The sequence below is a fragment of the Dicentrarchus labrax genome, unplaced genomic scaffold, assembly GCF_905237075.1.
Source record: "Dicentrarchus labrax unplaced genomic scaffold, dlabrax2021, whole genome shotgun sequence".
NCBI classification, from domain to species: Eukaryota; Metazoa; Chordata; class Actinopteri; family Moronidae; genus Dicentrarchus; species Dicentrarchus labrax.
The window spans coordinates 29,653,834-29,677,336 of NW_026136705.1; the positions used below are offsets into that span (position 1 = coordinate 29,653,834).

The 23,503-nt window shown below is 40.7% G+C and overlaps 1 protein-coding gene and 1 long non-coding RNA gene across 4 annotated transcripts in view; one reads left to right on the forward strand and one right to left on the reverse strand.

Moving 5' to 3' along the window:
• The window catches only part of zbtb16a (zinc finger and BTB domain containing 16a), a 154,557-nt gene that overhangs the window by 96,920 nt on the left and 34,134 nt on the right, over positions 1 to 23,503 (forward strand). The gene's annotated exons all lie outside the window — the stretch shown is intronic.
• Positions 10,898 to 12,027, reverse strand: LOC127364456 (uncharacterized). The gene is made up of 2 exons (XR_007885029.1): positions 11,813 to 12,027; positions 10,898 to 11,166 (listed from the first exon to the last, which is right to left on the reverse strand). It is a non-coding gene; the product is annotated as an uncharacterized LOC127364456 (long non-coding RNA).

The window sequence follows — 23,503 nt, forward strand, 5'->3', positions numbered from 1 at the left end:
GGTGAATCATTGTGATTGTAATGACCATGCAGACTCTGTTTAGTCCTTCTTTGTGCTAGCCTCCTTTACTGTTTGAAGCACTTAAGCTCTAAGAATCGCTAAATTGTTACTGTTGTTTATCTGGTCCAGCACTTTTGTGTCATGGGGTGGGATGAACATGGCATCATCTAGAGACTTCTAGGAGATTTATTTTTTAGATTTGGCTCTCTTTATATGTTTAGAAAATATAAATAACGATATCTCAGCTGAATATACAGAGATGGACAAAACAATACAAAAGCAGCTCCAGTGGACAATACTGTGTTAAATCTGTTTGAGCTCGAAAGCTTAACAAACATGGATTTATTTATACAGAAATGTCAGTGTGTACAGTACCCAAGACGCAAAACATCAGAGAGGGCGTGTGGTGGGAGCATGGGGTTACTGTTGGCCATCAAAGCCAGATTTGATCTCTGCCTGCCTCTTGGCAGCGCTTCAGCCCTTGGCTAATGTTCTCTGATGACAATATTTGGCCTCAGAAACTGTGGCTGTTTCTTGCTGCGTTGAATGGGAACTATTGTGGCATCTCCTCTGTTGGCCTGATCAGCTGCAGTCTGACTCAACCTCTGTCTCTTTCTCACTTTGCCCGTCTTCTCTTGCCTTTGGACAGAGCTGGCCTCGGTATAGCACACACCTCTGAATGTTGTTCAACAGCCGCCAAACTGTATGTGGGACGTATAGCGGGAGGGTTATCCAAAACCATGGGATGGTTCGGAGGCCGTTGAGGCATTCCTGAAGTTGTCGTCATTCCTAACGGACAAGCTCTTTTGCATGGGGATGTAGAGGGGGGAGGGAGGGAGGGACAGAGGGGGCACTGGTAGGGATGCCAGGGGAACTTGCAGCAAAACATCATGTGGCTGTTTTTACCCACTGAACTCGTGCAAATACACACACGCACAAACACACACTGCAAACTATCCCCTTCTTTGGCAGTGTTGTGCAACATGCACAAATAAATCCAGGAATGTCTGTGTTCAGGAGCCGAAGTCACTTGTGAGTTGCATTACATCTACAGACAGCTAATTTTTGTCACATATTTTCCCAAATTGGATGGCATCGCATCAGAGTCTCTGTCTCTCTTTAAACTGGAACTCGCCTCAGGGCTTTTGTAAGCAAAGAACACAGTCTGTCTGGCTTTCATGGGGCTCTCATACTTAAAGAAAAACACTGCTGTCATTTAGAGTTGTAGCCCATTTACTACTGTCTTTGTCTCGTGTCCTCCAATTGTTATGCAATGTACACACTGAGAATCCACATCTTTTTTTTTGAAGTCCTTGCAGCCTTCCAGACAAACACAACATGTAAGGCTACATGGTTAGAGGGAGGATTTCCTGGTGGAGACTTCCATTTCATCATGTGGCTGTCAGGTGATTGACAGGAAGCAGAGCATAATGTAATGTGCATACTGATATGAAACCACTCCAAACTGAATTCCTATTTACTGTCTAGGCAAGTATCAATGGCAGTCAATGGCTTTCTATGAATGGAGAAGAAAAACAGTTACTTATTCTGACTGATACAGCAGATATGTAAATTGTAGCACTGATTCAGAACTGTTACTGTACTACAAGTCATGTTCTTAGATGCTTATCTGTACAGATTTTCCACCATTCATCAAATTTGTTACAGGAAGAATGTAAAAATACAAACTCGAGGTTTGGTAGGCAATCCTCTTAGGTCCTCTTAGCAAAAAAATGCCTATCATCTAGTGTTGCATTTTCAAATTTCCTCCTGTAACACATTTTGTGAAAGCCCCAAGTGCACCCAGCAGGGTTTTACCAGATAATCAAATTACTAAGATAATCAAATGCCCTAAAATGCCAAAGCATGCCAGTGTGCTCGAATTTCTTTTTTTTTTTTATTTGAGCTGCATTTTTCCTTTCAAAGACATTTTTTTGTTCAAAATGACATTCCATACGAGCAGCCGTGCCCTCCTTATCCTCTGGGAACATGCAGACACGCAGGTCGGGCTTTTTATCTAAAGCAGTTTTTTCAATGTCGACATGGGCATCAATTTTAGCTGTTGTATTTATAACGTTGACTTTCGTTTTATGGGCCAGAAAAAGAGGATTTTTATCTATTGATGAGGGTTTTTTCTTCTTTAAACCAAGGACAATAAAATGCTCCAACACATAATGTTAACTCTGCTGTTGAAAGGAGCAGTAAAATTTAAGCAGCTAGTTATTGTTTAATACGGACGGTGGTTAGTGCATTCTGTTTGATAAATCTTGGGAGATTAGGTTAGTGAAGGGCAAGTTACTCAAACTGTTTCTGGCAGCTGCACACAGGGGCGAATCGAGAGGGGTGGTGTGGGGTGGCCACCCCAGTTGGATGTCAAATTCTGTCAAATTTAACACTTTAATTTAGATACATTTAAAAAACTGAAAGTTTAATGATCTGTAAGGGCCACATTTTATAGTAAGTGAGGCTTAAGTTCACTGATTTGGAAAAAATATTATTATAAAATAATTTATTAATTTCTAATGCCACCTTTTATATATTTCAGTTTAATGCTTTACTAATGTGCCACAATTATGTAATGTTCTTTAGTTCAAATATCTTCATTTTGGGGCTTTCCCGAGGAAATGTTGATATATGTGATTGTTTACGAATAAATCAGCATGTATTTCTGCTACCCCATCAATATTTCTATAGATCCACCTCTGGCTCTACACTGTGTCATTTTCCTCTTTGTGATATCAGCTGTAAACTGAGCTGTTTTAATGTGGATATTGTCCCACATCAGAATATCCTATTGTGCAGCAGTTGTGTTGATTTAAACATGGCCACCTCCAACGTGTCATTTTCACTTTGCATTTCCAGTAAAGCCTCTCCCCCTTCGGGCTGTGCAAGACAGTTCTGAGCTGTGAGCTGCAGTTTTTTCTCTCATTCTGTCTTTATCTCTATACTTCTGCCAGCTATCTTCTCTTTTTTTCATTAGATTGTTTTGGTCCCCACCATAATTTATAGCTCTTGTATTTTATTGGTAAAACCCACCACACTCACATTCCACTTGATTAAACTGTAGCTTGGTGCAGAAAAGCAAAAGGTCAGAATATGTGCACAGAGAAAGTGGCTTGCAAACAAAAAAGTAAGCAATAAATTGAAGTTAAAGTACTTTCTTGTGTGCTGATTTAAAAAAAATGCAGATTTCACTACAAGGGATTCATGCATTTTACAGGCTCTGCAGGGCCCTATAACTGCCAATCTCAACCGTATATCCACAAGTGCACACTTTATAATTTGCATTGCAATCTGCACATTCATCCGCCAAACTGAGGCCACATTCAGTATGAGCAGTTGCCTGTTATTCAGCATGAGCTGTGAGTAGCAGTAGAAACGACAGGGACTGCATCTCCCATGTGACTTGTGTAGAAATGAGCTCCGAGTCCACAGGCCTCGGAAGAATTTGTTGTCCGACTGTTGGTGTTCCTGTTTAGACATGAATCCTCTCCATGTACACACACACACACAGCAGTGCCAGAGAAAATCCACATATAATAGGAGGGGGAGGTTGCTCTCTTACTCTTTCTTTCTTTCTCTCTTTATCTCCATCCGTCCTTTTTTAAAGTCTTGTAATACAGGGAAAATATGCAAACCATGGAGTGGCAATAGTGGGTTTAGCCAGTGGGAACACAGCGTGATTCCAGCAGGCCTCTGCCGCAGAGTAAACACTTTCTTTTCTCAAGCCAGAAATAGTTTGGCTAGAGAGAGAGCGGCAGAAAGGGAGGGAGGATAGGAGGAGAGACAGAAAAAGCTAAAGGGAAAGAGGAGAGGGGGGGAAGGGAGTACAACAAGGTTATGATGGTCAGAAAAAAAGGAAGCTCTTTTTAGTCGTATTACTTCTTTTCTTCCTTGCAAATTGTTCGCACCGGTGGCCACGCAATCAGTTACCTCGAATACAAACACACACACTAACACATACACACACAGTCATGTCACTCAAGCAAATTAGGCCAATGGCAGCGCTACACAGGGGTCACGTCAAAAGTGCCGATTGTCTCAATCACATTAGTCCAGCACTGGCATCTGTTTAGCATTTAGTTAATTGTGATGTTATTAAGTTGTCAGTGAGCATTAGGGCGGCGATAAGCAAAGCAAATATTCTTCCAGCCCAGCCAGACATGTGTTACACGCACACACACACACACTCATTCACACACACACACACACACACACACACACACACACGTATAGGAACATACAACCCTCTGGACCCTGCAAGTGTGAATGTGATTCCATTCAATCTACTGCTCACTCTGGTTAACTGTTAAATGATCACAATGAAGATAAATTAATCATGTGTATGAGGCCTTTTAGCTCCGTGCAGCTCAGCAGATGTGCTTTAGCATTATGACATTTGATCAGAACATGTTAGCAGCTTCCTGTCGGTGTCATCTGGTGAGTCAAAATGCTGATTAGAGCCAAGCTAGCGCTCATGGTTTCAGCATCCCACTCATAATTGATCAAGCTGTGCGTGGTCAAAGGGAGATTATCAGTCTGTCTGTTGGTGCTGGGTTGGACAGAGAGCTCACACTGGGAATTTCGGGTCACGGCGGGTATCAGGTGCCATATTCTGATTGAGATGTATGGAGAAAGTCTTCTTCTGTTTACATCAAACAAACTCCACAGGAGACAAATGTCAGTAGTCATACCAGAAATTATCTTAGGACACTCTTTATATAGAGCAGGTCTAGACTAAACCCCTTTATAATAGTATTATTTACAAAAAACAACAATTCTCACCATGAGTAAGCACTTGTAGACAGTGGCAAGGAAAAAAACGTCCTTTTAACAGGCAGAAACCTCGAGCATGAAGGAAAGAATGTTCTTTTTGTCTGTTTTAACGTGTAACCCTTGTTATTTAAAAAGAACAAAGCCCAATATCCCCAATGAGAGTCCCCCCCCCTTCCGGCGGACCCCCATGGGACATTATTTCAGTAAAAATATGCAATAGACAATCTTTTTTTTTTTATCCTGTTTTAATTGTGCCATGAATTACACGCATCATGTTTGTCAATTTAAAAGATAATTTTTCAAGTCAAGAAAGTGACAGACAGTCATATAACTGCTGAAGTATAAGACTGTAGAAATATGTAATTAGAAAGACTACACACCCAAAATAACTTTCTTGCACCACAAGCTAATGGTACCCAGAGCTGCTGTTTTGGTCTTCCTCATTCTTTAGCGATTCGAAGAACAAGTCGCTGGATAAAACACATCAAGTAAAATAACGTTACAATGGACGGCCATGTTGGTGTCAGTACGAGATGAGAGATGTTGTGGTTTCATGTAAAACATTTCATAAGTCATTTGTTTAATTCCTGGCACCATTCAAACAGGATCAAACAATGTGTCTCTCGCAGTTGACTACTGTACATATTTTTAGAAATAAGGTCCCATGGGGGAAACAAGTAGGGGAGATACTTTGCCTCTAACATCTTCAAATTGCTTGTTTTGTCAAAGGGACTCAATATACAGTTATGTAAAACTGATTAAAGCAGCAAATGCTGGAAGCCATAAGCAGCCTTATGATTCTTTGATTAACAGCTTTAGATCATAAGTAAAATTCTCTGAGACAGTGATAGAATGTGCTTTCTGTCTAGATATCAAGGGTCAATGCCTGAAGATGTTCCCGGCTTACATGGTGGCTCTATATTCAACAGGTTGTTATACTGTGTAATATCTATTTACTGTCGAAATGTTTTTAAGATGATAATTTAAAACCCCACGGCTCCCGTTACCTCTGTCTCTGTAAACAAATACCTCTTTCTCTTTGCCTCCCTCCATCTCCCCCTCATTGGCACTCACTCTCACTCACCTTCCAAAATAAGAAGAGTACAAGTGGTCAGAGACACTATCGGTGGCTAAATTAAATCAAGCGGCACTAGCTAGACTACAGTCACTTCTCTTGCTACTACCCTCCTCCTTCTCCCTCAGCAAACAAATTTTTCCCCAGATAAGATCTAAATGAGTTTTTCCAGGCAGAGGAAGATCCTCTGTTTGGCTGATGGATATTGTGCACGGCTGCAGTGTGACCAGCACCCGGCAGTAATCATCCGCCATAGCTATAAGTGCCACGCACGGCGGCCTATGTGAATAGGAGATGTGTGGTTTGTGTGTAAATGAGATAAAATGTGTGAATGAGAGTTGGCACTGCTAGGTTCCCCCGCACCCAGCTTCATTCATTGAGAAATACCCAACTGGGCCCCTGCACTGCAGAGCCTCAGCACTGAGGCTTAGTGTCATGGTGGGCACAGTCGCTTTGAGGCATCACCACAGGAAACCATGGGACAACAGCATGTCAGGGAGGGAGGTGGTATTCTTATAAGGGGGAAATAGGTGGGTGGGATCCAGTAGCAAATTGGGATGTCCGTAGTGGTGCAACAGTCTGGCTGCGGGAGAATCCCCACATGGATGGATCATTGTAAACCAGGGACAGCAACCACACATCCAGAGAGACCAATAAAATGATGTGGTATGGGCAGTGGGAGGGTGGGTGAAGGGGGGCGGATTATAGACTCCCAGAGGGCTCTGCGATTCACAGGCCATAAAATGGAAGTCAGCAGGACACACTGCAAATCTGGGCAGCCAATATCCACCATCCCCTTCCTCCCTCTTTCGACCCTGAGGATGTGTCTCAGCCGTACGTCACAATGCAACCCCAGCGAGCACGTCCCGTTGTCGGACAATCTCAACTCCCTTGGACGCCGCTATTCTCCCCCGTTACATTTGCATGTCAGCCGCTGCGGCTTTGTTCAAGATCTGCTTGGTTAAAAGAAGGGAAAAAAAGGATAGATAAGGAAACAGACAGAACAGTGGAAATCTACGTAGGCCTTTGCCATCCGGGGAATAAAAAGGCCGCTTTTGTCAGGAGGTTCCCTATACTTTCAGATATCCCATCGCATTTTAACCTTGGCAAGGCGAGGACTTTGAATATAAAAGGATTCGCCCAAGAGAGTGAAAGAGAGAAAGAGATGTGGAAGACTGGCCTCATGTCAACAATAGCCATGGTTCTTTTGTCCACAGTGTTATTTGAAGTAAATCTCCCTCTGTAATTAGATTGGAGCTGTTTGTGGACATCTTAGGAGAGTGCGTCAGTGTTAAAACAGCAACGCGCGAGGGCCCTTTTAATTTACAGTGCAAATACCTTTCGATTAGCGTGGAGAGAGAGGAGGGGGAGCAGGGACTGAGGAGGAAGGACAATAGAGGAGTCTTTCAATCCTTTTCTTTTTGTTGTTGTTGTTTGAGAGCGGGAAGAGGTTCGAGCAGCTCTCCTGTGTTCCTTAATTGTGAAGCAAGGAGATTAGTACGAGTGCTTCCAACCTTTCACCCCAAACAAAGGAGCCATCAGATCCAGTTGCCTAGTGACACAGGGTTTCACACCGGCAAATTTAGCCACTGCCTTCACCACTCCAGCTCCTCGTGGTACATCTTAAGAGGAGGAATGAAATCTCCAGCCTTTGCTCGTGCACCGCCTATGCAAACCATTTCTGCCCCCGTCCATCTGACAGCACCCTTAATGGCACAGAGCAGCCACGCTAATGAAAATGGCCGTTCATCCTCACTCCGAGTCTGTCTCTCAGACTCATATAAAAGTTAATGTACCCGTGACAATGACATTCAGAAGACCGTTTAGCTTTGGACAAATGCTGCATTTCTTGGTGGCAAGAGCAGCCGGGCACACAGAAATGTCCTTTTACACTGCGTGCAGCTCAATCAAAGGGCACTTAGCAGTGTCATATTGATTATGGGATCTTAACCCCCGTCAATCTCTGATGGGTCATTTTGGCAGCTTTCCCGTAGATGGGCTTCAATGAATAGAACTGCCTAAACAGAAAAAAGGGGTTCCCTCATCTTAAGTCACTGCTGGTCACTCATAACAGAACATAAAACCATAGGGGTATGCATCAGAAGGAAACAGGAAGGTGATTCCTGTATATATGTGTGTGTTGTCCCGGCTGTCTCCCCCTCTGAGGCAGGAGAAACTTATTACGACAAAACAAGCAGAGATCCTAGACAATCCCAATTATGAAAATGACATTTAGACCTAATTAATTATCGCTCCATTTGAATGTGATTTCAGCTCCCAGTTGATGAGCTGACTTCATCTCCCTATAAAGGAAATGAGCTACTTACCAACCTTCCTATAAGAAAACCGCTTAGATCACTTACCACACGAACAAAGATACTTTACAAATATAATGTTAGAATTCTATATTATGCCTTGGCCAGTGCTTCTAAAAGCATTTACGGCAGCCTATATGAACTGATAGGAGAGTAATGCTACATTACATTTAAAGTTAAATGGCAATTTCCAGGCTGGTGGACCTTAATTGTAGTTTGTGTTTGTTCCAGTGGTTTATTTCAGGAAAACCAGGAGAGAAAAATGGATGCTTGCCAGACTTTCTTTCCCCAGTGGAATATCTTGCTCTTTAATGTTGGCTACAGTAGAGCCAGCTTTACTTTACTGGATTTACAGTATGTTAAACTCAGAAAGGTCAGGACTTTTTACCACAAATCTCATGGGATTTACATTACAGCTAATCCTTTACAAATTAGGCTTTAAAGTTAAGAATTTTTTTCAAGTAACTTACATTATGTACCTCCCAGGCAGCCATTGATTCCCATTAATTTTTAGCTTTGAATGAAAATCATATTTAGGGGTTATATTAAACTCAGAAATGTAACCCCGGTAACCCTTTGTAGAAATCCAGCTTTAGTGTTTCCTTAAACAACAACTGTTTTTTCTACCTTCCAGGCAACTATTGATTCCCATTAATTTAATTTCAAAGATAAGTGCATTTTGCACACATATGCACACATCCCTTGCAGTAATTTTGCAGAAACACTGCTATGACTTTTTTTTCTCCACTCATCGCTGTATTTAATTTAATGTAAGGAATTTATTGCAGCTTACGTACTTTAGCTAAAGAGATGTGACATGTGAGTGAACACTATTCAAACCAGAGGCCACAGGTGTTTGACTTCATTGAAACCTATTTGCATATAATAGTAGTGGCGATATAATGAGATAATAGCATATTCTTAAACATAACCCCATATTGCTCTGTGAAGAATGGAGCTGATCAGTTCAGAATAACCTTGACTTCCCTGCGATGACATTTCTTTGCTGTGGAGGAATGACGGCTCGTGGTGTTAGGCTCTTGAAGACCATACGGCGGCTTGAAGCAGCTGTTGTACTTTTGGACGGGGAAGAGTGAAACAGAGAGCAGTCATTGAGTTCGTCTTGGAGGTGGCCTGCTAGGACAATACTCCGAAAAGAAACTCAAGTGGGACCCATTACACCCCACCGAGGGCAGACTCTTATCAGTTAATAGCAGGTTTCCCCCTGAGAGCAGATTGTTTTGATAGATGGCACCTGGTCAGGCCTTTGCAACCAGCCACAAAAAAAAAACACTAGTGTATGCTAGATAAGCTCTGCCAGGGAAAAATAGCATCCTGTGAGTGTTAATTTGTACATGAAGGAGAGTAAAATGTTTTCTGACTGAACTTTCTTGTTTCACTTCTTCTTTGGTTGTTTGCTGGCAGTATCAGTGTGCAGTGTGTTTGCTCAGGTGTGGTGTTTGGAGTGAATCAGCAGTTCACCTGATTTGACAGCATTGTTGTTGTCACATTTTACGCTCTCTATTTGGAGGCGCTGCTGTGACCTGGAATGCTTTGATCTTAGTGTCTGTTGACGACAGCATCCCGAGTTATACATTAGTTGGCTTTTTATCATATTTTTAAGTCTGGTATTAGGTGGCAAAGGCTATGCAGACCTGACCTGCACAATCTCTGCAGCTATTTACAACCATCCCTTGCAGCTGCCATAAACAGAGTGGAAAATGAGTTAATGTGTATCAGGTTGTCGGAAAGCAGCTGACATGAAACAAAGCTTTTCACAGAACAAGTGAAAATTCTCGTTCAAGTGCTAAATATATCATTTCAAACTCATTTAGTGGCTGCTAAGCATCCTTTGGCAAGCAAGATAAGTAGCAAAAAATGTGTTACGGCTGTAATCTTCATATCAGATCAAAGTTAAAACCTCACAGGTCACTCATAGTTATTGTATTTTTGGTTCATCCCGAACTGGTTCAACAAGATCCAGGACTCTTATCTAACTGACAAGCCTTTGTTTGCAGCTTGACTTGCCCGATATTTGAGGTCAAAGATTCCTGAAGGAGCAGAAAGCTTCAATCTCTTTTTTGTTTTTGTTATCAAATTACTGGAAAGATGATGCAAGTCTTGACATGAAATCAGCACAGAGAGGACGGGGCTCTCATTATTTCCAAACATTAAGAGAATCTTGGCTGAAGCAGATGGGGAGTTGAATGTTGCACAGTCCAATATGTTGGATATAGTCAAATGAACGGAAAAAGAAGCTGTGTATGGGCATAATAAAGGTTAAAATGCAAAGTTATGTCATTGTGTAAAAGCCCAGGCTTATTCAGGAGTGTTAAAACCACTTCAGCTGATCCTTAGGTGAGAAGATATTTCCCACGTGATATCAATAAGTCAGTGATCACCGTGCACCTTTCCTTGTTGTCTTTGCTGCCCTTCATTCCTGCTCTCCTGACTCTAATATGTAAATGTTCTCCTGAAAATTAATTTAGCATTTAATTATGTATTTATTCACTAGCAAATATGCCAAAAGTCTCCGCGGTGTCAGCAACACACTCGTAAGTCAGCGGCCAGCTGTTCACTGTAAACTGACCTTGACTAACTTCTGCAGCTATGGAGCAACAGTGTTATTTCACAAATCAGAAATCTTCTGCACAGCAATATGATATAGCAATAAAAGGTATAACAAATGAAGAATGAGGCTCGTTGCATGTAAAAACCACTCAGCTCTGGAGCAAGACTTTATCACATTTATTCATTCATTTATTTAACATTTTTTGTATAGTAGAGCTCTACCTTTCACATACACACAATAAATGATACAGAGGCTCAAATCTGGTTTCACATACATTATTGTGTGGTGGAAAAGCATATTTCGTATACAGTCTGACTTCTTGAAACAACAAACATTTTTACAGTAATGTATTCCAAAAATCCAATATAGGCCACAATGTGAATTCAACTAGGTAAGGATGATTTGCTTCCATTATAATAAACAGTGAGCTGTAAAAGAAAAGTGAAATTAGTCCACATTCACAAACATATTTAGCTGCATTCTGCAGTCACAATACACAAGGAATGTATCAGTGTTTATTATGAATAATTAGATAAGTGGAATTTAGACTGAAAAACTTGAAAAATGCAGGTGAAAATAAATGTTCAGAGTAATCACTGGCTCGTTTATTGTTTCTCCAGCAGCTATTTGCTGTGTGTAACTATTTGACATTTTCTTCATTTTTCACATCCCTTTTGATGAGTGAAAGCATATTCTGAAATTGTTATCAGCAACAAGAGGTGTTTACTGTAAACAGCAGGAAATTCAACAACTTCTTGGTTCATGAAAAGACAAAATCGTGAAAAAATAGTTTGACTGCTTTAATGGTAATTCTGGTATCTTTTCAGTACAAAGCAAAAGTATGAGCTCTAACTGCATGTCTGCGTGGTGAGGGGGTTCAGCCATTGTTGGCACACATTGTTGGAGTCCTTTTTTACTGCAGACAATTTGAGATGAGTGAAGATCTCCCATTATATTCTTTAATTTTTTAATTGGGGGATGCGACAAGTATATTTTTTACTTAAAAATCTTGACCAGCTCAGCTTTGATTTCAGAACCCCCCACCCTCGGCCCACAAAAAAAGAAGTTTCCTACCAAGGAATGTTTGGGGGTGGGTCCACTCGTCCGTACCGCGGTGTCTCCTTACAGTCCGGCTGACCAGCAGGCTCAGGGAGGTGATTGATTGGGTGGTGCTGGGGCCACCAAGGACCCTCTCTGCAGCTTTAGAGGTTAGGGGTCACCTCCTCTGCAAATCTGCTTCCTTTTGTACAGTCGCAACACCAGGAGAGCAGTGTCACATCACCCCCTCCTCTTTCCTACCCCCCCGTCCCTCCTCCCTCTGGTCTTCACCCTGGGAAAATGGGGGAGGCGTCAATTAAACCTTTTCTCTCTTTCGCTTCAGTTCTCTCTATCTTCTGAAGTTGCTCCCTTAAAAAAAAAAAAAAAAAAAGCAAATTCTTTAGGTTTAAATGCAAAGAGGCGCTCAGGGCTGAGCCGCGGTGCTGTTTAAAGAGGGTTTGTTAAGGTTTCCTCAGAATAAAACTAATGATAATGGAGCATGCAGGCTGTTGTAGAAACACTGCTTAATGGATTACTTAAGCAAGCAATTAGCAGTACACTAGCAGCCAGATATCAGCATCTGAATGGTTTAAAATATGTGTCAGTTGTAATGACGCTATGTGGCAATTACTCTTCTTAATAGATTGATGTGAAACTGGTTGGACTGAGATGTTGATATAATGAAAAAAAAAGCTTCTTCCCCTCTCTCTGGTGCGATAGAAAAGTTCAAACTAGACTCAGGAAAGTTTAGGTTGTTGTGTAATCTTGTTCCCCTACGCAATCAGAAACCAAATCTAAAACCATAACCAACTGTAGGGTGGGGGGGGGGGGGGGGGCAGAGTTTGGGCTTTGCAACCATATTTACACGCCAGAGCAGAGAAGAGCCCTGCAATGTAATCCTTTGATATGTAGTCAGTCCGAAGGGTTTGCTGAGGGATAACATTGCAATTCAGAAAATGTGGCTGGTCCTTGGCCCTCAGGGGCCAAGCCTTTGTGGTCACAGGACCAGGATTACACTTTAACCCCCACCACTGCAAGCAACCAGCTCCCCCCCTCCCCAACCACCCTGGCTAAGGCCTGGGGTCAGGTGAAAGGCCAGGAATCTTAAACAGGGTAGAAAAGGAGGGAGAAAGGGGAAAAAAAGAGAAAGTCTGTCTTTTAAACATCCCAAAATGCAGTTCTCTGACTGGATTCCAGCCCTGAAGAACATAGCTGCTGCTTTGTTCCTGCACCAATAAGTACATATAAGGTATCTTCATCTCCATCTAAGTAAATGTAAGGGGGGGGTGTTTGAACTTACTTTGAATTAAACTTTGACCAGCAGACACAATTGAATATGAAGAGAGGTTTGCATACAGAAATGGAGTGAAATGCAATTGTCTAATCAAACCGACCCTGCATCTGATAATAAATAATGAAGTAGAGATATCTGAAGTTAAAGTTAATAGAGGGGAGAGCTAATCCAGTGTGCCTGTATGTATTAACACCTATTGTCAGCCAGAGGTGTCCATTGTCCAGCAGATGACATGTGTGTCTCTATTAGATTGTCGCGGACAGAAAGTTAAAGTCCCCCCCCCACATTTAGGAATCAGAGTTTCTTCCTGTTCCTGCCGTGTGATGTTTGATCTTCACTGTGAAGAATGATGTTTGTGCAGTTTGACACCAGAAGGATGTTTTCACATTCATCTGCTGAAAGTGGAACGTTTCTCTGCGCTCACTGAAGATCTGATTTTTAAGCAGCAGGGCCTACGAGCTTGGAAGTCAGTCCTGGTCCAGTACAAGTTTACCGTGTGATCCACCAGTGCACAGACACTGAGGAGGAAGCAGGAGACATCTTTAGAAATAAAAACATTTGCATATTCGTATATTCTGGTTTTATTGAGGTAGAAGGAATAGATTACTTTTTAATGTTGAAAAACATATCAGACACACATTATTTGGATATATGTCTTAATACGTGTCTGAAGGGGATCTTTAAACATAGCTGAGCTTATTCTTCTATAAAGGATTCATCATCCGTAACAATGAAGGATCTGGAGTTTACCTTGAGGACAAATGTTGTCCAGACACTGTTCTTGGAAAAGTGAGTTACATGATTATGCCTCTTCCTTTTTTCTAGCATTCTCTTCTTCAAACAAAAACTTCTTGGCATCTGTGCAAAAAGGAAGAAGTACTTAAAACAGTGCGAGCTGTTTGACTGTTTGATGGTAAACTTATCTCATCCTTACATTATCCAGCTGGAGGAACGTAACGTTCACATTTCTGTCTGCAGCACATGATCGCTGTTTCCATAGTTCGTGCTCATTTAATCAAGTTTGATGAGGGTGTGTTGTCTCCACAGACAGAATCTTTGTTACAGATCAGCCCATTGTGGCTGCATGCTGCTGCTCAGTCACATGCATAAAGTCGCAGAAACGCCGGCTCTGTCTTCCCTGCTGCCCACCCAGAGGTTGCGTTTGTGTCTGGTGTGTGTTGCTGTCGAGTGCGTTCGCAGGCCAGATGTATGGAGGAAGCGTTGGGGTCGAGGTGGGAGAACCCCCCTCCCCCGTCCCGCAAAAAAGTGTGGATTTATAGCAGCAAGTCTGGGTCAGAGAGCTAGTGGTGTCTCCCTCCCACACCACACTATAATTTCCTGGGCTCTGTCCACGGGGAGAAATATGGCCTGAAGACAGAGAGGTAGAGGAAGAGAGGAAGAGCTAAAGATAGAGACGACAGAGCAGACACAAAGCGGTAACGCGGGGCGATGAGGAAGACGCAGTGGGAAGATGCTGACAACAAGTTACACATTGTTTTCCATTACACACAAATCTCACAAAGTCTTTCATTAAGATCCCTAATGATTCTTAATGACGCTCAAGGAACAAATAAAAGGCTCATCACAGAATCTTTCTGCTTCAAGAGGTAAAAAGGGAAAGGCTGTTCTATTTTTCATATTGTCAACCAATGAATTGATCCCACTAACAAATATTGCCAGTGTAGTCCTGATATAGCTTCGTATATTTAGCTCCATATTTAGCTCCAACGATTAAAACACACGAGTGAGTCACACTGTTGCACCGGACGACATGTTTCTTTATCGCCATGAACACACACACTGCAGTTTATTTTGATTCAATCCCACACACACTGTCCTGCTGCTGTAAACACCCACAACAGAACCAAGAATGTATTAATCCGCTGCGAAAAATAGTCCCTAAAAGTGAAACTATACATTTGTTTTTAGGGTTTCACACAGGAACAAATGAGCGCCACAGGCAGGAGAGGGAGGTTTATTGCATTGTGGGTCGCCACTCTTACCCTCTAATGGTACCCTATCATTGTATCATTGCTACTTTTACTCACCTTAAAGGGTTTCCCTGTAGTGGGATTTCCTTAATGAACCTTGAGTGGGTTGTGGGGGGTCCCAAGCAAAAAGAGGAATAGCATATTTTAACTTTCATTACATTTTTTGGAAGTTGTTGTTTATGCTGATGTTTTGATTGTTGATTCTTGTTGATTGTTGACTATTACTGTTTTATTTTCCAACCTAAAAATAAGAAGAAATACTTAAGGGGATTCCTTAGAAGACCCCGTATTGAGTTAATAAGGGTCATTCAATGAACCCTGAAATGTTCTGGGAGTTCTGTGTGGAGCTACTGAATGTTATGAAGCCAAATTATTTAGTTTTATGTCTTTTTTTCAAAATTATTTCACATTTTTTGAAAGAAAAACACCATACAAACACAAAATAAAAAGCAAAATAAAACTTTTAAAAGTACAACCAGACCTGCTTTATATATAACTATTCTATTAGTCTGCAGTTCATTGTGAGGTGTTATGTTTTTTTATTGAATGACATATCAGTGCTGTGCGTTTCTGCACATTTTTATTCATTATTCTGTACATATTTAGTTTCTAGTTTGTCTAGTATGTTTCTATAACCCCAATTTAATTTCTTCTTTGATGTATCCAATTAATATTTGCTGCTTCTACAGTTTCATTTAGCTTTTTATGATCAGAAAATCTCCAAATTAACCAGAAATTCAGTCTGATACTAACTCCTAAAATCCGATTTTAATAAAACTGGAATGAGTTTAAACGGTTTTTTTTAAAAGAATTTTCCCTAATGAAGTCATTTCTCTGGCAGTCAAATGCCTCAGACTGTCTTGTTTAAGTTAATTTCCAGCAAAATCTTAAACAAAGACAAAATGCACTGAGAACAAGTCTTAGAGTCCTCGAGGCTGATATTAGATCACCTCTCTTGTTAATACATGTTTGGTGTATACCTGAGTTTCACAAGACTGTGCCCATGTAAGTGAAACAGCATTTACCCTGAGTGACCCCGGTGCTCTGCAACAAACACCTGACCCTCTAAACTACTTTCTAATCTCCATTCTCAGCCATTAAGTGTCTCGGCGGCGGACACTGAGGCTGTTAAGTCTTACCGTATACCATATAAGAGGCTTTTTTTTTCTGGAGGCAAACTCCTGTGAACTGGAAGGTCATGTGAGGACTTCTCCCCTTCCCCGTTGCTCTGGCTCTCCAGTGGGAACCAGTCAGTGAGTGTGTGTGGAGACAGAGGAGCGCCCCCTGCTGGCCAGAGGTGGTGCTGAGCCCTTCTCACAGCTGCCTCACACATGCTACCCAGCACAAACGCTTTACTGCTTTATTCCCACTCATCTGTATCGCCTGTTCTTTATTCAGAGGTGACTTTATGGGGTCGTTTTGTTGCGATCGGTGCTATCATCGCCATTATATGATTATCTTCCACTAATCTCTCCAATGTAATAGTCCTGCAGGACCAATTTCTGGTGCAGGATTGTTTCTTATCTGCATTTTTAGGCAATCTGGGGCAGCAGGCTCCTCACTTCTCTCCAGAGATGGAGGCTTAAGATGATGGTCTTTTAGTAATGATTTCATTTCTGCCTTCAGTGAATCCCAGTTTGATCATCAAGAGTGAGAATATTCAGCTTAGCTCAGTGGAATTTGGCAGCGTTTTGGATTGTGAATTTGTAGTATACACTCGTGGTAAAAACATATACGAGAGTGATTGCACGTTTGTTCCAAGCCTAATGTCTCTGAGTGAATATTTTCCATAGTCTTCATTTTTCAAAGATAATTTTAGGATTAGTTTTAATTCCTCCTGGGTACTGGCTCTTTCTGTGAGCTATTTTAGAAACCACAGGTGGGCAGATACAGGTGGTTGTTAACAGTCCTGGCACTGAATACACTTGTTTTCTCTCCTCTCTCTCTTTGTGTCTGAGAAGCTTTTGAGCCTCGCTGAGTTTCTCAGCTGCCTTTGATTTTTGCCGTACAAATGTGGAAAACATGAACCTCCTCTGCTCTCATCTGCCTGAGCATGCACGCAGCGAAATGACTAAATCTACAAGCTGCCCGGTGATATTGTGAAAAAGTGGAGTTCCCCCCTGAAAAAGATGAAGATAGGAATTCAATCAAAGCCACAAATTAGATGTGTGGTAGGATTGTCTTTTTTCTCTGTTTTCTTTGTCATGCAGAAATAAAATATTGGCTTTGTGTGAGGATGAGCCTGTAGTAGTATGTGCATGTCCAGGGAGTTTGCTGCAGGCAGTAACCCTTCGATTGTTGGAAACACAAGCAGTATCGCTAACAGCTTCCTTTTGCTGGAATAGTCCTCGTTTGTCATGTAATTATCTTTAATATGACTTAATTATAAATGGTGATTATACAATATTCTCCTACATCATTCAAAGAGAATTGATTAGTATTTATTATATAAGGAAAACAGCGGGGATACTGGGCCATTGCAGCAATAAATTAATGTAACAAGGTTTGAAAGATGCAATAATTTTTTGGGGTTTATATTCATGTTGGGTTTTTTTTATCAGATCCTGCCATGTAATTCACTGAAATGTGAATAATATGCAGGTTTTGTTTCAGTATTCCTCTAAACCATAAATACAGTATTATAGATAAATAATAAGCAATATACAACTATACAAATATAATTTACTATATCAGTACTCTGTAGTTCCATTACCTCATTATTAGTGACCTTTCAGGTTCAAATGGGTGACTTGCTGCTTTGATGCAATTTTAGTTCGAAAGAAATTCTTAAATTTTTCAGTAAAAGAAATATTTAATGACTGGTTGTCAAATTTTATTTGGCATCTGTAAATAAAAATAAATGTGATAACACATGTTATAGAGGCTGTTTTGCTCGGGTATGAATTCAGCTGTGCTTTGAGATTTTGGCTCACCTTTTTAAAGTTTGAAAGCCACTGATCATTTATAATATAATGAGTATTATGAAAATAAAAGAATACAGTGAACTATATTAATTATGTTAATTATAAGGTCTATAAGGGAATAATGTACAGCAGGAAAAACAATATATATATATATATATATACGTTGTACATTATTACCTGTGTATTGTTAGGACAGTTAGGGTGAACGTTTTAGCTTTTATATTGATCTGGAATCCAATATTTAATACATAACAAGCAAGTTACAGTACAGTACTTTATTGTTTTTATTGCACTCGCTGTCGTAACAAAATAGCTTTCTAAGCTTTAAATACATTTATAAATAACTTAAATGAGATGCCTGAAGATGAATAATTCTAACATTCTCCAGAGTCCAGGATATTTCAAGTATTTGAAAAGACATTCGTAAGACTCTTACAGAAAAAACAGTATTTTAGGAACTTGCGTAGACACCATTAGTGTGTTCCTACAGTGTTGGAGTGGGAGTTGTATTCCATCCTTGTCCCACAGTTCTCATGCATGTTCCAGTGTTGATATGAGCTGTTGCATGTATTTGTGCTGCATAACCCCATTCGGCTGTAATCCTTATTTATATTCTGTTTGAATATTTATGCTCCATTTTTTCCATCCCTACTTGTTGCTGCAGTGAGCCACTTCCCCCCACAAGGATCATTAAAGTTTCATCTCGTTTTTTTCCTTATTACTGTATATCATAGCACAATAGCACACTTACTGTAGCACCAGAAAGGAAACAAATGAATGAAACGAGGCCAAGACTTCATCACAAATGCAATGGAGAAAGCACTCCCCTCGATTCCCCCCCACCCCCCACCCCCCACCTCCAAATCAATTTCCTTTAAATGGAATTAAGTGAGATTGAGGCACACCACTGTATTAGTTCTTCAAAAAGCAACCCTCCCAGCAACTCCCTCACACACACAGACACACACACACATTTTCCCTCCTCCTCCTCTCCGACGGCTGGCGTTTTCCCCTCGATGGAGTTTGATCGACACTCAGCTGATCTATAAATAAAGGCTTTTCTTCCAGCCCACAAAGTCACGTCGGCCGCTCGCAGTTTGGCTCCAAGGTCACAGCTGCCTGAACTCCTCTTTATTGCATTCACTCACCACTTGTTTGGGAGACGGCTTTAAAAGCACTTTAAGCAAATGTAAATCTGCTGTTCGATGGAAATGGACACATAAAATGTACAAATGAATGCATATTTCAGCATGCTTAGATTTGTATTAAATGTGGTCTCTGGTGGGGTGCAGTAAACCCACCTGAATGCCGTCTGAGCACCTATAATCACCAATTTAACTTTGCGCACATGCATCACAGTAAGTGGATGTTATCAGCCAGATGTTTCACACTAACGGGGCCTTAAAAATGATATGAATCATTAGCTTTTTGTTTTGTCTCAGACTGTTTAAAACACACCGTGGTGTACAGTAGTTTGTAATTAACTTGCCTAAATTAGTAAATTCCAATTTTCACTGCAGTTCACCCAAAATGGCTGTCTTAAAATGAACCAGATGATGAAACACATCAACCATGTCAACATACTGTTGTTAGAGTAAATATAATGCAGAGAATTGCTGACTTTAGGCAGATGCAGTCATGCTTAGTCTTTGATTCGGTTCATTTTCACACCTTTATTGGCAGGTAATTGCAACCCATGTGTTAGGGCTGCAAAATGAATCAAAAAATTATTGAAAGTGCAACAAAGAAAACACAGAAGCTGCAGTTTTATTTGCTAAAATGTGAAGTACTGTGGTGCTGCAGATATGCTCTGGCCTACAAGTCTTGTTCTCCAGATGCAACAAAACATGTTTGTTTGGTACAGACCCCAACAAACTTCACACTTCATGTTTTTTACATTTTTTGTTTCAGTGAAAATGATCATTCCCACTGATCGTGACTCATAACACAATCACATTATCTGTCAAAATACCCACACCCATGCCGTGCAGCCCTGCCAGTATCCAGCTATAGAGCACAATAAGAAACACAACATAATGAATTCTCCTCTTTAAGCTCATTTTAAAATAGTCATTTTAAGAAATAAAGTCTGACTTAAATCTTAGTAATAATTCTATTTTCTATAATTTCTTCCTCTCAGAACATAATTCCTTTTCACTTGAAACTGCGATATTAATCAGAATTGTAACTAAATTACTGTAGAATATTTCTCCTCTGCATCCTCGCCAACCCCCTGCCTGCTGATGCTTATTTTATTTACTGCTGCTCACTGCTTACTAATTTATCTCCTGCTCTCTCCCCTCTTCACCATCGCACTTGTTAGTGCAATTATGTTTTTCTGATTTCCTACAAAAGCTATTGTGGGCAGCATCTTGATCTCATTGAGGTGAACTCAGGTGATTATTCCTCCCGCTGTATTGTTACCTCCTGGCGTTGGCTGAGAAAGGACCTTGCAGCGCCGCGGTGTCAGGGCCCCGCCGCTTCCTTGTGCCGTGTTGACGACTGTTTCGCAGCAGAAAAGGGGCGCAGCCTTCACCTGCTCTCTGTGTTAATTTTGCTGCATTTCTTCAGGAGCATAAAACCTCCTGTATGTGTGTTAAATGCAAACCTCCCTAACAATGGATGCTTGTCGAGCACTGTGACTTTACTTTCAGACCTCCACCCCTGTACTCATCCTCTGCTACTCCCAACAAAAGCCTCTACGCTAACTACATTAAGCCGGCCGAGAAGCATGCCATCCCTATTGTACCTAATACCTTTATCATTCAGCGGCGATTTGGCTATGCTTTTCCCTGAGCATTCACGTATGATTTGCTCTACTTTTTAAAGTTACACCCATCAGATAGTCTCCTTCTCCCCTCATCCCTGGCTCCTTTTCTCCCACCCCTCCCTTCCCTTCTTCCCAAGCCGTCTGAGAAAACAAAACAAACACCCTATCCTGTCCAGCGTGTCTGTGTTAGAAGGGATGGAGGGTGCTGGGTATGTGTGTGTGTGTGTGCTGTGGTCAGGACAGTAGAGTGAGGTGCTAAAAGCCTTTTGTCCAGCAGGAAAGACGATGTCAGCAGCCACAGTGAGGGGAAAAAAGTAAGGGGGAGCTGGGGTCATTTGGCTTCAGCCTTTTTGTGTGGGTGTGTATATGTGTGTATGGGTCGAAGGACCTAAGAGCCTGTGACTAATGTGGGTTTGCAACCCCGTCCCCCCCAGCCCCCTTTTTCCTTTTACATTGTCTGCCCCCACTGTCCAGATGGCCAGTGAGAAGAATAAATCCTGGGAAGGCGAGGAGAGATTTGGGATTCCTTTGCAGGACAGGGGGTAAAGGTGGGGGGTGACGGGAGGTTGACAGGGTTTGGGTGGAGTTGGGTAAGTCACTCCCAGTCCGTGTGGCCCACAAACTCTTTTTATTCTGAGGGAGTAGAAAGTGTTCTGTGAGTGGGAAATGTGACTCTTTTTTTTATACTTTTTATAAACTTTTTTTAAACTTTTTTTTTACTTTAAGCTTTAGATTAGGAAAACAAAAAGCGACACAAATGAACAAACAACCTCAGACAAAGAGCCAGACGCAGGAATTAAACAGGAAGAATCCTAAAAACTATAATGCAGGGATTTTTTTTTGGTGTCCTTAATAGAATTTGATTGCCCCCCCACACACATTGTTGTTGTAAGGTAAACATAAAAACAGCTCCAAACACAGAACATCACTTAAATAAATACAAAGAATGACTAGGAAGCCTATCTGTTCCTTTTTACCTGCAGAGGAAGTGAACAGAATCATAAAACCTGTGGAAAAAATAAGTACAAACCAGAGCTTTTTGATTACATTTCTCAGTGAAACAGTTTTTGTATGCCAAACATGACACAGCAGGTGACTAAATGTAAAAAAGAATGATTTCTTGTTAATTAAAATATGTCTAATTAGATTAAACTTTTGCCAGTAATTTTCATTGTGTGCTAGAGTCAATATATCGACTTAATATAAGTGTGTAAAATCAAATCAGTATGACTAAATAATGTGAGTACAGCTCACATTCCACACTATTAAACCTTTTCTCTTGTTTAAAAGCACAAAAAAGCTTTCGAATATTTTGAAACTCCACGTTTAAGCCCTCATGACAGGAGACATGTACACACACAGTTTCTCATTTATTTGACTTTTATAACTGAATAGAAGAAACAAATATCACTTACCACAAAATAGTAAATAACATTTTATTTTGTGGCATATAACTGCTTAAACTCAACAGGTGATGGGCATTCTTTGCTTCCACTTTAAACATCATAGGGATTTTCATTTCTCTACCTCTAATTGATTTAAAAGGCCCTTTCCTATCTATATGTTTACCGTATGCTTTGTTGAAAAATATTTTCCTATCTGTATTTTGTGTGGGTTGATATTATCTTCAATTCCATGTTTGGATATGGCTAAACATGATGTTTGAAGACAATCGGCCACGCATCCTTTTTGCTTTGAAATTATACGTGATGTGAGGAAGGGTGATAATACATCGACAGACAGGTTCTCTTTGAGGTGTTTAAGGAAACCAAATAATGGACAAAATTGTGTTTGTTTGTTTGAGGCTGTACGGGAAGAGACAGTGATCAGACAGGAAGGAAATTAGTCTAAAAATGGTGAGAGTAGAAAGTTGACTTCTAGTAGACACAGACCAATCTGAGGTGACATTTTTGCCACTTTTTGAATCATCTTGGGCACTTCCTGCTCGTCTTCCTGCTCATATATGTCTCCAACTCTAAAGAAAACCTTTATTAGTCTTCAGGTCCTTTTAAATAGGATTTGTTTTAAGTCCCTTTTTCTCCTTTCAGTGTTCTGCTATGAAAGCAGAAGTCTTTTTAATGTTTACATTTGTATAAAGCTCCTTGTAAAGCCCTTATTGTTGTACCCAGTGAATCAGTGTCTCAGAATAAGATCTGAGAGGGTTTTTTTTTTTTTTTTTTTTTTTCATGTTCGAGATCATTAATCTTGGTGACAGGGATTTACATCAGCCGACAGATTCACTGATATATTTAGAGCGAAAACGTCTCCATATCCTGTTAAAGAGAAAAATAGGGCTGCACTCAAATGTGGTGCTTCATCTGTAAACACACAATTGAGCATTTTATGTGGAGAAAACTGGCTATACAAATGACTGAGCTGTGCAAATTTCTCCGTGGGATACTCGAACCTCCCACTGAATGCTGTCATTTATTTTCATTGGTTTCCTGCAGTAATGGACTTCGCTTGAACAACATCTTTGTATTTAACCTTGAGAATGAAGCATATGAGCGCATATGTGCATTTATGTACAAACACGCATGCAGACACGCACTTTGCTATGATAATGGTCATCTGGTTTACTGTTTTTTCTCACTAAAAGCACATTTTATTCAGCAGTAATTTCGGAAAGGTCGCAATGAAAATTAAGCAAACATTTTAAATTTAGCACTGACATTAATGCTCTGTTAGACACCGTTATTAAATGTACAAGTATTTGTCTTAGTATTTGGTGACATTGGTGCACACAGT